This window comes from Cetorhinus maximus, chromosome 7 (genome assembly GCF_964194155.1).
Source record: "Cetorhinus maximus chromosome 7, sCetMax3.hap1.1, whole genome shotgun sequence".
Taxonomy (NCBI): domain Eukaryota; kingdom Metazoa; phylum Chordata; class Chondrichthyes; order Lamniformes; family Cetorhinidae; genus Cetorhinus; species Cetorhinus maximus.
In genome coordinates, this window is record NC_135885.1 from 97,177,773 (window position 1) to 97,193,545 (window position 15,773).

General features: G+C 41.6%; 1 protein-coding gene across 1 annotated transcript in view; it reads right to left on the bottom strand.

Annotated features, from left to right (window-relative positions):
• LOC144682952 (ETS-related transcription factor Elf-1-like) overlaps positions 1-15,773 on the bottom strand; it is a 168,438-nt gene that overhangs the window by 120,611 nt on the left and 32,054 nt on the right. The gene's annotated exons all lie outside the window — the stretch shown is intronic.

The following is a 15,773-nucleotide window of genomic DNA, read 5'->3' on the forward strand; positions in this document are numbered from 1 at the left end:
AATCATGTCAACTGTCTTTCAATCCCCCTTTGAAATGGGAAGATGCAAATGTTGCAACCTGCTCAAAAAAGCTATAGGCCCAACATCCCAACAACTTGCTGTAACTGTTCAAGGGATTGGTGCAACCACGTCTACTGTGTACAACTTTGGTCTTCTTAAGGAGGGTTATTCCTGCATTGGAAGAAGTTCAGAGAAGCTTCATTAGGTTGATTCCTGGAATTAAATAGTTGTCCCACGAAGAAAAGTCGAGGAGTTTGGGCCCATACGCATTGGGGTTATGAAGAATGATCTTATTGAAACATAAAATTCTGAGGGGCTTAATGGTAGCTGCTGAGAGGATGGTTCCCCTCACAGAGGAATGCAGAACTAGGGGACACAATTTTAAAATGAGTGATCTTCCATTTAAGACAGAGATGAGGGGGCATTTCTTCTCTCAAACGGTCCTTGATCTTTGGAATTCTCTACCCTAGGGGAAGAATTTTCTCGTTGGCGAGTGGGGGCAGGGCCGGCTCGTGCGTAAAATGACATGTGGTAACGTCGGGCGGGTATCCTGATGTCACCGCGCGTCATTTAGATTTTCAGTTCGGCAGGCACGCAGCCGAGTTGGCTGCGCACCCGCTGAACTGTCAAAGGTCTATTAAGGCCATTTAAAACCTAATCAATTCAATTCCATGAGCTGCCCGTCCAACCTTAAGGTTGGCGGGCAGGTGAAGAGCCCAGGCGGCCTTCGCGTTTTTCATGAAACCTCATCCACGGGCGGGATGAAGTTTCGTGAAGTGTTTTAAAATCTAATAAAAATTTATACTTTTATTCTTTGACATGTCCCAGCTCATGTGATAGTGTTACACAAGGGGACATGCCTTAAAAGTGTCAAAAACCTTTATTTAAAACTTTGGCACTGAAACAAATCTCCGAGGCACCATCGTGTCTCGGGGAGATCTCTGCGCTTTATCACGTGCATGCGCGAAAGAGCACAGGGAACCTCTCAGGGAATCCCCCCCAACCCATACAGGGAGCACACAACGCTTCCGGGCGAGCGTCACGTTGGGCGGGCCACACGGAAAATGGCGGCACGTCCTCGAGCGGGTTTGCGCCCGCCCCCACACAACGGGGGGATATTTCTGGCCCAGAAAGCAATAGAAGCTGGGTTATTGATCATATTCAAGGCTGAGTTAGACTGAGTGCTGATCTACAAGGGAGTCAAGGTTTATGGTTACAATCAGATCAGCCATACTCTTATTGAGTGGTGCAGCAGGCTCGGGGGGCCAATGGCCTATTCTTGCTCCTATTTCTTATGCACTTTTGTACATTTACATAGAACCTTTAACATAATAAAACATCCCAAGGCACTTCACAATAGTGTTAGCAGACAAAATGTGACACCAAGACACATAAGGAGATATTGAGACAAGTGCTCAAAAGTATAGTGGTGGGGAACCTTCTGGAGATAATAATCTGGGACAAAGTTAATCATCACTTGGAAGAATGTGTGTTAATAAATGATAACCATCATGGGCTTGTTAAAGGCAAATTATGTCTGGCGCACTTGATTGAGTTCTTTGGTGAAATAATAGAGGTGCTGAAGGTAGTGTTATGTTCAATTGTCCAATTGTGCTTTGTGTGCGTCTGTTGAGTGTTCCCTGTGCTGTTAGTTAAGCCTATGGGTGTGTTTATAGAGAAAGAGAAACCGAAAGAAAGCTCGCAATTGCAGACATTTTAAAAACATTTGTAATAAAGTCCTGTTCACAAACATAGCCTGATGTATGTCATGCCTCCACATTTCTGAGGCATAAAACACCTTTGGTAGTACAGTTGTAAGCACTTTCACAGGCATTTGAGAAGATGCCACATAATAGCAAAATTAAAACCTATGGCATAAGGGGAATGGGAACAGCATGGGTATGAAATTGGCAAAGAGAGAGAAAGCAGAGAATAGTTGTGAACAATTGTTTTTCAGACTGGATAGAATTATACAATGGTGTCCCAAGGGGCCAATGTTCTTTGTGATTTACATCATCTGGACTTGGGTATAGGGTGCATAGTTTCAAAGTTTGTGAATGCCAAAAACTTGGAAATACAGTAAACAGTGAGGAGGATAATATCAGGCTTTAGGAGCATGTAGACAGACTGGTAAACAGACAGATACATGAAATATAATGCAGTGAAGTGATGCAATTTGGAAGAGAAAATAAGGAGAGACACTGTATAACTAAATGGTGCAAATGGGACACAGGAACAGGGAGACCGGAGGGTTCACATTGACAAATCTTTGAAGAGGCAGGACAAATCAATAAGGCTATTATAGAAGCAAACATGATCCTTCTTTTTAGATAGGGGCATTGAATAGGAAATCATGGAAGTTATGATAAGCATTTATAATCACCATTCAGGCCTCAGCCAAAGTATTGTGTCCAATTTTGGGCACCGCAGTTTTGGAAGAATGTCTTAGCCTTGGAGAGGGTGCAGAATTGTACTAGGGATGAGCTTATATGGAGAGTCTAGTGTTACAGACAGGGCAGACTTTAATTTAAACAGCACTAATTCCTCCTCTCTCCACCAATCCATAAATAGAAAGGTGTTTTTGATTTGCTTCCCAATTTATAAGTATTTCCCAACCCTTCAGTTTTGATGTGATCTAATTTCTATTAATAGCCCCACAGGATGAACTCAAAGGGTTAGTTTATTTGCACACACTCAAACCGCGGGAGGGTTATAACATTGCCTCCTATATTCATACAGTAAAAAAAAAGAGGGATAGAGAAAAGAAAGATTTACAATGCAGAGACAGAGAAAATAAATATTGTTTCACATGGATTCCAGAATGCAGAATCAAAGTCCAATTAAGTATTCCTTCACGGAGGTTGGTGAGCTGAAAACCAATGCTAGGTAATTCACTTTTCCGGTGGTGTTGACTTCACATGATGAGATGGGCATGCAAAGATGAATCAGTCTTGTAGGTGATGGTGCAGAATTTTCAGTTGAAGCAGCAAGATGGGGCCAGGTGTCCAACCTGGACCAGAACTCCTTGTCTTATGATTCTGCTAGTTAGATAATAAAATGGCAGACTGGCTTTTCAGTAGAGCAAAGCAATATTATTGGTCCCCTAAACTAGGTCTATGTCATATGACTTTCCACTCTGACAAAGGTTGTTTATCCCTCACCTGGGCCCCCGAGATTGTGGAAGGTCTCAAACATTAAGAATTGACAGAAAAGTTGCGGGTCCCTTTGACTCAGCAGATGAGTCAACTCCTCTTTGCCAGCCTGGGATATGAAATGGAGATGGCCTTTGTATAGCTCTCTTTGAACCTGGTCTGTGCAGCCCACAAGGTATCATTAGTGACTCTTCAGAGATAATGAGGTGCGAGTTTCTCTGATACTGCCAGATAGCACCTTTTGTTTGAGGGTCACAGACAGACATAGATCCAGCCATGTTAGGTCTTTGTCCAGTTTTAAATTTTTAGAGCTAGCAATGAGCATATCTCTATATATTTTACAAGAAAAATATACAGGGTGAAGTCTTAGTCCCTCAGACTAGAGAAGCTGGAATTGCTCAATTTAGAGCTGAGAAGTTAAGATTGAATAGAGGTCTTGAGAATTGAGGAGTTTTCATAGAAAGGCAGGAAGGTTGATAACAGAGAACACAGATTTATGATAACTGGCTAAAGAACTTGGGGGTGATGAGAATTTATTTTTTGGTAGCGAGTTGTTACAACCTGCAATGCACTGCCTGGAAGCAGATTCAATAGTAATTTTCAAAAGGGAATTGAATACATACTTAAAAAGGGAAAATTAGTAGAGATATGGGGCTAGAGTAGGGGAGTGGAACTAATAGGATAGCTTTTTCAAAGAGACAGCAGAGGCATGGTGGGCTAAATGGCTTCCTCTGTGGTGTATGAATCTGCAATTCTATGGGCAGAATTTTCTGCCTGTTGGGTGGGCCCCCGTTCGGGTCCGCGCTGCCATTTTACGTGGGCGGGCCTTAAGTGTGATGCGCACCCAGAAGCGCTGTGCGCTCCCTGTGCGGGTGGGTTGGGGGTTGCCTGAGTCAGGTGTGCGCTCTTTTGCACATGTGCGCGAAAGCACAGAAATCTCCCTGAGGCACAGAGGTGCCTCAGGGAGATTAGTTTTAAGTCCAAAAGGTTTAATAAAGTGGCGAGAAAATTTTTATGACATGTCCCCTCATGTGAGACATGTGCATTAATTTCAATTAAAAATTTTGTCAAAATTTAAAATCATTCATGAAACCTCATCCCGCCTGTGGATGAGGTTCCATGAAAAATGCGAAGGCCACCTGGGCTCTTCGCCTGCCCACCAACCTTAAGGTTGGGCGGGCAGCTCCGTTAATTATTTTAATTGGGAATTAAGTGGCCTTAATAGGCCTTTGACAGTTCGGCGGGTGCACAGCTGACTCGGGTGCACACCCGCCGAACTGAAAGTCTGAATGATGCGCTGTGACGTCAGGATGCACGCCCGATGTCACCACGCATCATTTTATGCCTCAGCGAGTGGGCCCCTAACCTGCTCGCCGAGCAGAAGATTCAGCCCTATAAGTTTGCACTACCAAGACTGTTACTTTAAAGAATAGACTGTCACGTTGGTTACCTTCATACAGAACTAACTGCTGCCTCATGAGCAAGTTAATTTCTAGCTCCTTATAGCAATGATTCTTTACATGTAATGGATTAAACAATTCAGTTAACTATAATAGATGGTGTGCAATAAAAGTGAGCAATCATTTCTGGAGCAACTCACTGGAGCGGTATTAAAAGATTAATGGGTGTAACTTTCCCTGAGGTGATTCGTGGTGGATTCACAGCTGCTTTTAATACCAGTAAAGCCACTTCTGCACAAAATTAAATATTTAACCCTTGGCGGTGGAAGCACAAAGTTAAATCTTGTCATGCTTGATTTTGAAAATCTATTAAGGGACAGGTTAGGTTTTCACTATGTGGCTTGGGGAGAGGGAAGGGAGTGCTAAACCGATTTCAGCATTAAGATTCTTCAATCTTTCTTTCTTTTTCTGATATAATTCCTAGGCTGCGCCGAGTTGGAAGATTCTAGAATGCAGAGCACATTTTCACCCAGCCAAGCCGACATTAACTGACCTCAAAATGGCATTGTTAGATTTGCTGCTCAGTTAACGCTGGCACTGACTGCCACCATTTTTAAATTTTGTATGGCAGAGTGCCTGAGTGTTTCAGGTAGTAGGCCTCTTGATTATGCAAATCATGGCTTTAGGATCTATTCAGGACCCCGATTTCAATTTTCAAGGACATATGGGCAGATCATGTGCCTCACACACTGTTAGAATCATACATTTCAAGATTGAATTTTTCTTTTATAACATGGAAGGACTTGGTATTATCTGGACATTTGGATGCTAGCCTGGATGTTTTTAAAAGGGTAGTCATAAGTTCACCTTGGAACTGTCAACATGCAGGCCCCTTCCAAGAAATCACCTGACCTTTATGGTGCTCGAGGAAGATCTGTTTGTTTGTTTTGAACAGCAATCGATTTAATAGATGGGGAAAAAAAACTGAAAAGTCAAAGGTTGGTAACTTGCTGGAAATCACGTGACAGAAAGAAAAAAAACTTAGCATTTTGAACCTGCTGGTTTTGAAGACAGTCTTATTGGGGGACAAGCTGAGGAAGGAAGGCTACCTTAACTGTCTCTCTCTACCTTGTCTGCAATTGTGTGAGGCTATCAACCTGTAGCCAAAGAATCCTCATCTAAGTTCAACTGGTCTGCATTTGGACATGCAAAGCTGAGACCAGTTGGTGAGAACTTCCAGACTTCCACCAGGACCAGCGACCCATCTTCACATGAGAGAACTCCAGGTAGACAGCGTTGAGATCCTGCAAATTTTATCCCTTATTTTATAACGCCCATCCTCTAAAGCCCATCTCTGCAGAGAGACTATCAGTTTGTTCTTTGTTTGTCTCTGTGTGTGTCTATGTGTGCACTGGGGAATTTTTTTAGGAAGAGATAGATTGTTATACTTCCTGACTACAATTGTATGTTAACCAGTACTTGCAACTTGTTAAAAAGAAGTTTCATTTTATAATAAACAATTGTTCTGAGTTCATTGAAAGAAGCCTGGTTGAAGACTATTTTATTTTGGGCACCAGTAGATGATAAAATGATTGGCTATTTTGGTGAGAAAATTAAACTTTGAAATTAATGGTACAGCCTGCGGAGTAGTGGGGCTAGATCTTATGCACACTCCTCCCATCCCAGTCATGACACTGCCATTTGTACCAGGCATCGTACAGCCTCACCATCATTCCTTAACAGAGCTGCTGTTGGCTGCACTTAGCATGACCTAGAAAATTCTCTGGATTATATTCTTGTGGAGACATGAGGAGCAGGACTGATGCCAGTCGATTTCACCCCTTCGGAATTTGCAATATGCCCTGTTGCTAAGATTTCAGTGTTTGTATCTTCACCAAATCCACGACTGAGAAGTTCATCATTGACTATTAATTGCACTTTCTGATGTAGAAGTTGCTTTTGGACAATGCAGATCGACACAAATACTTGTGGAAATTTTGACTGTCCTAAACAATTAGCAGCATTGGATGTTTTACTTTTCCCTATCTAGAAAGCTACATTAGAAACCTTCTAAAGTCAGAATGATGTATATAATTTTGAATTAACTGTAAAATGCTTGGGAAGAAACTGAAGTATGATGGAGAATAATATACTCATATGACATGTGAATTTTTAATACAGGCTTAAAGACACAAAGGGGTAATTCTTGACTTTAAGCAATACTGTGAAATGGGTGGTAGTGAATTGAACCCATTTTACATTTCATTTAATTACATTTAATTGACAAGATCCAACAAGCCTGGATCAAATGTCACATAAATATGGGACCCTCCGTACATCATTACTCATGGCTGAAACAATGATACAACATGATAGCAACATATGATGTCTACAGATATCCATAGAATAAAGACACTCCTTTAATGATTCCATGAAGCATGAAGACAAGGAGGAGGGGTAGAGGCTTAGGCTTGGAGACTGAAGGAAGAGGGGAAGAAATAACTATGTAGTCAGGGAGAATAAAGAATAGTAGAGGAGGAATATGAGGAATAAAATTTACTACAGAAAGAAGAAATATCAAAGAAAACTTGTGATGAAGACAAGAGGAAATAATAGTTGCAAGCTCAGCACTGTGTCATAAATTACTTTTTAAAATAAAAGAAAAATACTGTGAATGCTGGAAATCTGAAATAAAAACAGGAAATGCTGGAAAACTCAGCAGGTCTGCCAGAATCAGTGGAGAGAGAAACATAATTAAAGTTTCGAATCTAATAGGATTCTTCTTCGGAACTGTTGTAGGGTGGCCGAGTTGTGCTATTAATGATAGAGTTGATCTGCAGACACTTCCTGGGTGGAAAAATTAAATTTAATTACAATATAATCAGCAGCAACTACACATGAGCTTTCAACTCCAACTCCATCTCTGCACTGACTACTGAGGTAGCCTGTGCTATTCTCCTATTGGTTACTACAGATCATGTGATCTTGCCTAACAAGTATTATTCTTAAATGGTACATTACACACTAAATAAAACCATAATTACTACAGGAACTGAAGAGGAGTCATATTGGAGTCGAAACATTAACTCTGGTTCTCTCTCCACAGATGCTGCCAGACCTGCTGAGTTTTACCACCAATTTCTGTTTTATGCCATAAATTACTTCCCTTCCATTCCTGCTCAGAAGGGAGAGAGTGAATCTTAAGAATTTATCAGGTTCAGAGTTTGATCGCTGCTCCACAGGATGCAGCTTTATATTGGGCAAAACACCAAGAAAAATGCAAACAATTGCGCAGGAAAAGAATATACGAACTAAGATTCAGGATTACATATCAATTCATGCTACAGCTTGCCCGAAATTGCTCTTTTTCACTATACCCTTGACATTATAGCTTGCAACATGTAGTGTTGTGAAATCCCCTTTTCTGTTTCATTCCCAAATACTGCTCTCACCCTTGTGCCGATTACAATCATTGCAAGGCCACTGACATATGCCTTCCAGCAAACATTAAAAAAGTCATTCTCCAAAAACTGCTCAGAAAAAAGGTAACTTAGAATATGAAGTTGTTGCTGTCTTGACTCAATTCTTGTTATAATATATATGTTTATGTGAATTGAACAAACATACCATCACCTGACACACCACTAGGCTAGGATAACAGTGGTTTCTGAGGTTTATTGGACCTCCAAATATCTACAGCAACTGATGTTTGTTTACAAGTGTACAGGAAAATCTTTCTTTTCTGCCAGTATATCCTACCTTCACAGTACTAATCCATTTCAGTATGAATCCAGAAAGTTGTTGCAGGATTCAGCATATCTTGCTTATTTTGCCGTCATTGTGTATATTTGCAGATGATGGTATTAACCTAAGGAACAACAAGCAGTTGCTTGACAGGACTTGAAAATCCAGTTCTCTCACATTGCTTCTTGCCTCCCCTCATTTGCTCACCATTCTAGTAGGGTATCCAATTACAGCACAAGCAACGCAGCAGCACAATGCCAGTTTGCCAAACATACGACATACCAGCATCTGTATCAGTTTGTGCATGCCTACTAGACTCCCCAGCCCTATTAACTTGAACTCAATTATCTTTATCACTGCATCTTAATGTAAAGATTAACTGAGGAAGAGCTCTTGAAATATTAAATATTAGATCTGATCTTTAAAAGAATGTAATACAAGGGCAACTCAGACTTACGCTGCATGTTTCTTATAGATTTACGTGTCTTTTTTAAAAGCACTTTGTTCTTTCATTGTAAAATCTCCACCAATTAATTGAGAGTGTTTAATTGTTGAGGGGGGTGTTATTATTGAAGGAGTCCAATGATAAAACAGGGACTTTACTAAGAGAATTAGTGATGAGGTTGGATCTTGTCAGCTGTCACCGGGGTTGGTTTCTGCGGGGAGGGCTGTGGGTTGGCCCATTTCGGCAATGAGATTCATCACTGGACCACCTCAAGAGGCCCCTTCTATTGTATTGTATTTCTTTTTACTTAAATCTATGCCTTTGGTGATCCGGACCCTACTAGACAATGTCTTTAACATTAATAACAACTTAAAAAGTAAAGGCTCGGAGTAAACCTGATATGAGAGCTGGGGTGAAGTCCCATTAGGCCGTTGGGTGTTTCCTTCAAGCTAACACCTGACAAGTCCTGCAACTGACTAAGTTCAGATGTATAGGCTTTCATGTTTCCTCTGGAGATTAGCCTAGGAGGTCAAGAGGAGAGTTCAGATATTGAACAAGTCTACACCTCCTAAGTCAATGCCTAGGCTAGGCAGCAAACAAAGAAAGGGGAAATCTACCAGCTTGAAAGCTGGAATGTCGGGACTATGTGGTCTGGCATAAACACAATGACCCATATTCCACAGCAAGTGTACACAAGGCAGCATTGATTGACCTTGAGCTATACAAGTTTGATATTGACATTGCCGCTCTACAGGAAACCACATTAGCCAATATAGGCTTTATAACTGATGTTAACTACACCTTTTATTGGCATGGCAAGAGCACAGAAGACCACCATGAACATGGTGTAGGCTTCACAGTCAACAAAAGATTGATGTATTCAGTTGAGCCATCAGCAGCAACTTTTGAACACTTCATCCCTCTGCATCTATCATCTGATAGAGGTGCTGTCAACATCATCTGTGCTCATGCATCAACCATGAATGCCAGCTTCAGAAAATGTTCATTGACTCTCTAAATAACATTCTGATGCACGTTCCAAATTGCAAGTTATTCATCCTAGATGATTTCAAAGCACGTGTTGGATCTGACAGAGATTCATGGCCAATGGCCTTGGTCATCAATGGAGTGGGCAAGATCAATGAAAACAGCTCCTTGAACTTTGTGACCTGAATGAACACTGCATCATAAACGCTTTATTTCAGGGCAAACATTGCAACAAAGTATCATGGCAAAATCCAAGATCAGGTCTTTGGAACAAACTTGACCTGATTATCACAGAAGATGTCATCTGCCCAGTGCTCTCCCCACCTGCACCTACCAAAGCGCAAATGGCAACACTGACCACTCTCTTTTCTGCAGCAGAATGAAGGTGCAATCCTGAACATTTCACAGATCCAAACACAATGGTCTGCAACGCAGCAACATCCCTCATACAAGAAATTAACTCATAGCAGTACTTTGCATTGATGCTCGAGTGATTATTACCCCTAAAGGCCAGTGTTGATATTGAAGAAGATTGGAAGTTGCTGAGTTCAATCACTAGCAGTAATAATATTTGGTAAAGGCGGAACCTGCCAAAAAGATTGGTTTGAGACCTACTCAGCAGAGATGATGTCAGTTGCTGAAGAGAAAGCATAGCCTTCCTGAAGCACAGCATAAACCAACAATGAGAACATCGCATGGCCTGAGAAAAGCTAAGACAGTTGTGCGAAACCAAGAGAGATACTGTGCAAATACATACTGGGTCAAACTACGTCAAGAAATCCAAACTGCCTGTGACAATGGAAATCTACATGCTAAGTATGATGGGATCAAGAGGGCGCTTGGTCCGACCATCAAAGTTGACCCCTGAAATCAGCAGTTGGGAAGTAATCACTGATGGAAGTAAACAATAGTTGGGTTGAATACTATTGTAAGCTATATTGCAGTGAGATGGACATCTCCCACTTTTTGTTTGATGCTCTCCTGCAACTTCCTGTTGTGGTTGAGTTGGATGAAGAACCCTCATCACGAGCTCGAAAAGGCCATTGATTGCTTAGCAAGCAGAAAGGCATCTGACAAGGATGGAATTCCAGCTGAACTGCTCAAACACGGGAATTCACATCTACTGCCACACCTTCATGACCTCCTCCATCTTTGCTGGAAGGCAGGATCTGTTCCACAGGACATTATATGAAAACAAAAGTGAAAAAGGAGATTGCAACAGCTGGAAGGCATCTCATTCCTTAGCGTCACAGGGAAGGCCTTCGCTAGGGTCATGCTTAAAAGGACTTCATCTACTTGCAAACAGTGTATATCCAGAAGCACAGTTTGGTTTCCATGCTGGCAGACCTACAGTGGACATGATCTTCTTCATATGCCAGCTACAAGAGAAGAGTAGGGTATACCTTTTTACCTTACTTTCATAGATCTCAATAAAGCATTCAACGCCATCATCAGGGCAGGACTCTGCAAGATTTTGGGGAAATTGGCTGACCACCAAAGCTCCTCAGCATATGCAGACAAACTATTTTCCCTGCAGATAGGAAGGCAAAAACTAGGAGCATGGAGCAGAAAATACCAATGTTATGGGATAGGATGTCTCATCCGCACCCTTGATCACTCTAAATGACACTCCGCTGTAAGTAGTTAGCAAATTCTACCACCTTGTGTCCACATGGACAGATAATCTGACTCTTGATGCAGAACTCAATACATGCATAGCAAAAGCAGCTCCCCACCTTTGGCCGATTGATAAAACATGCATGAGATAACAACAATCTGACTCTTAGGATCAAGCTGATGGTTTATGACGTCTGTGTTTTCAGCACCTTGTTGTATGCCTGTGAAACATATCCACAGCTATCCAGAAAGGAAGCTCAACAACATTCATCTTTGTTGTTTGCAGCACATTCCAGGCATCTCATGGAAGGACAAAATCATGAATGCAACAGTCCTGTCAAAGGCAAATCTCCCAAGTATATTGGCACTCATCAAGCAGAGGCCACTTCACTCACTTGGGCACATTCACAGGATGGAAGACAGATGTATACCCAAGGATTTTGTGCAGGGGGTGGTAGCTGGAGCCAGAAGACCAGTAGGATGTACAAAGTTTCTCTTCAAGCATGCTTGTGAGTGTAACATGAAGGCCCGAAATTGGATTTTCACACCTGGGAGACACTAGGTGATGACAGAGGAAAATGACAACATCACCTGTGGGCCAGTATCACCACCATGAGGATCAGTAGCATTACAACCAGATGAGGAGGTGGGGGGGTCAAATGGCTCCCCTCTTTTCCCACTTCTCATTTGATCGTAACAGGGCTTTTTCTTTAAAACTTAGGACGTACTTGCCAATTCTGTAAATGTTTAACTGTTTATGGGCTGTGATTATAAAAGAACCAGTCAGACAGTTTTTCTTGGGTTCAACAAAGAGGTTGTTTTATTGTGGTTACATCAATCTGGATAAAATAATAAAATATGCACTAACTTCCACAGGCATACACACTTGGAAAGGCCCATATGCACCACACAAATATAGATTACAGAGTGAGAAAGGATAGGTCGATCAACCTAGAGCCCATAAGTAAAAAGAATATACGGTCAGTGCCTCAGTGATGCTGTTGGTCAGACACTCCATTGGTGGTCCTGATGTTTTGATTTAAAGTTGCAGCCAGTTAATTTGGTTGTTCCTCTTGAGGTAATGGTGTTGAGCAGAATGTCAGTTTTTAAAAGGTGTCTGTTCAATCTAGAAGCTTGCTCTCTCTCTTTCTCTCTCCACCCTTCTTAGCAAGGGTCAACAGCTTCAGCTGCTTGTCCTTAGTTCATCAGCATCTCATCCTCAACTCTCTGCAAAAGGTCCCTTTAAATTCACAAAAAGGGGTTTGTTTGCTGGTCATGTGACTTGTTCTCTTCATTGTCGGAGGATATGGTGTTGGGAGTGGATGGTGGAGGGTGGTGGTGGTGTCCAAAAAAGGCAGTTGTTCATATATTCCAAAAGGTAGCTTGATGAGCACATGTCTGAAAAGTTACCTTGGTCATTGTTTCACGGCCCAAGTAATTAGATTAAATGTCCCATATCTAACAGTTGAATCTCAGGTGCTTGTCTTAATGCCTTATTAATGGCACAGGAGCGAGAGTGAGAATGAGAGACTTTCACATTCCTCAGAGGTTTACTGTCTCTGGTAGGCTCTTTGCAGATTCGACATCTCCATCCCAATAAAGTGGAATGTGGAGTGCATAGTGATGCAAATTGGGGCAGCCAATATTTTGGCTGTGATTTTCATTCACCCTTTCTAGCTTGTTTTAAGAAATCTGTTCTTAAAATTTCAAGTCCAAGTTTCCAGCCAAGGGATGTGAAATGTTAATGTGAAATAAGCACATCTTCAGGACAGTAGCTTGGCAACAGATGCCAACATCAAAAACAACACACCACACTACCACCTGCTAACCACAGCATATGTGGCAGAACCTGTCCTTCACGGATTGATCTCTTTGGCCATCAGTAAAACTGCATCATATGAAGCTACCCCTTCCCAAATGGATTTGATTTCCTGCATGTTCATCATCTTATGTAGATGCCATCAATATACTTCCATTGGTATTTGTGCATAAATGTGCACTTATTCCATTGGAATTAATTCGTAGAGTCTTTTGTGCTGCTAACATTTGCAATTGGAGCCATTTTTCATTGTATTTACATAGTGCCTTTCAGGACCTCATGATGTCCCAAAACACATTACAGCCCATGAAGTACTTTTGAAGTGCAGTCACTGCTGTAACGTAGAAACACTGCATACATGTTGTGCACAGCAAGGTCCCTCAGAAAACAGTGAAATAGACAGCAAAATATTCTGTTTTAGCAAGGCTGGCTCAGGAATTAATATTGACCAGACATGCCTGTCTTTTCTGACAACTTCCCTGTTCTTTTTTGAATAATACCATGGGATCTTTTACATCCAACTGGCAGGGAGACAAAGATTCGGTTTAATTTTTCATTTGAAGGTTGACACCTCTGCCAGTGTAGCTCTCTCTCAGTACTGCACTGAAGTGTCAGCCTAGGTTATGTTCTAAAGTCTCTGTGCTGGGATTTGAACTCAATCTTCCAAGATCATATTCTTTAGCTTGGTGTCCAATGGTTCTGCTTTAGTTGTCTCAGCATCACAGACTAATATCCACATTCCTCCAACATTTATGTGCATCTTTGAAGCACTTAAACAATTTCCAATGTTAGATGCATTATTTAAAAGCAAATGGCTGTTGTTGTTATTATTGTTAAGAGGAAGTCTCCTTGTACATCATGGTCAGTGGCGGAAAGGAAAGCGAGATGATAGATCTCTAATTCAATAATACAATGAATTCCTTGAAAGATGTGATCACTGAATTGGCTTAGTCATTGGCTTAGGCACCTAGCCAGGAAATTTATGTCAGGTCTCACACGCTGTTCTGAGGTAAACTAAGATTTGCTAAATAGTGTACTCACACAGGCTCACACAAACATACACAGTTACACACACGTGCGCAGTTACACACACATGCCAATTCATTAATGTGCATAATCCATGCCACACAGTCTGAGCTAATATACAGTTAAAGAAGTACATGAAATGCTGTACCTCGAGATAATATAGTTATCCGTCAGCTCTTGATCATCACCAACAGTATCAGTCACTAAACAAGAAAGAACTTGAGCTCTTTAGAATCCCCCATCACTATTGCTATCGTAAGGGGAACAGATAGATGTTTCTGTGGCCGCAGACATGACACCAGGATGGTATGTTGCCTCCCTGATGCCAGGGTCAATGATGTCACTGAATGGCCGCAGGACATTCTGAGGGGGAGGGTGAACAGCTAGAGGTTGTGGTCTATATCGGCACCAACGACATAGGTAAAAGGAGGGATGAAGTCCTGAAAGCTGAATATAGGGAGCTAGGAAATAAATTAAAAAGCAGGACCTCAAAAGTAGTAATCTCAGGATTACTCTCAGTGCCACATGCTAGTGAGATCAAGAATAGGAGAATAGACTAGATGAATGCGTGGCTGAAGAGATGGTGTAGGAGGGAGAGATTTAGATTCCTGAGGCATTGGGACCGATTCTGGGGATGATGGGACCTGTACAAGTTAAACGGGTTGCACCTCAGCAGAACCGGGGCTAATATCCTTGCACGGGTATTCACTAATACTGTGGGGTAGGGTTTAAACTAGAGTGGCAGGGGTATAGGAACCTGAGTGGGGAGACACAAGAGAGGGAAACAAAGATAGAAATTAAAGAAAGAAAAGTAAAAAGCAAACGTGGAAGATAGAGGAAACATGAGCTAGCAACAAATAAGGCCATAGTACAAAAAAAGAGATGTGTAAAAAGACAAGTCTAAAGACACTGTATCTGAATGCATGGAGCATTCGCAATAATGTTGACAAAGTAACAGTGCAAATAGTTGTAAACGGGTACGATATGATTGCGGCTATAGAGACATGGCTGCAGGGTGACCAAGGCTGGGAACTGAATATCCATGGGTATTTAATATTTAGGAAGGACAAGCAAAAAGGAAAAGGAGGTCACGTGGCATTGTTAGTTAAGGATGAAACCAGTGCAATAGTGAGGAAGGATATTGGCTCAGAAAATCTAGATGTAGAATCAGTCTGGGTGGAGCTACGAAGCAACAAGGAGCAGAAACCATTAATGGGAGTAGTGCAGGTGATGACTAGTGGGGTACTGCAGGGATCAGTGCTTGTGCCTCAGCTATTCACAATATATATATATCAATGATTTGGACGAGGGAACCAAATGTAATATTTCCAAGTTTGCTGACGACACAAAACTAGGTGGGAATGTAAGGGTGAGGAGGATGTTACGAGGCTTCAAGGCGATTTAGACAAGTGAATGGGCAAATACATGGCAGATGCACTAAAATGTGGCTAAGTGTAAAGTTATCCACTTTGGTAGGAAAAACAGAATGACAGAGTATTATTTAAATGGTGATAGATTGGAAAATATTGATGTACAAAGGGACCTGGGTGTCCTTGTACACCAATCACTGAAAGCAAGCGTGT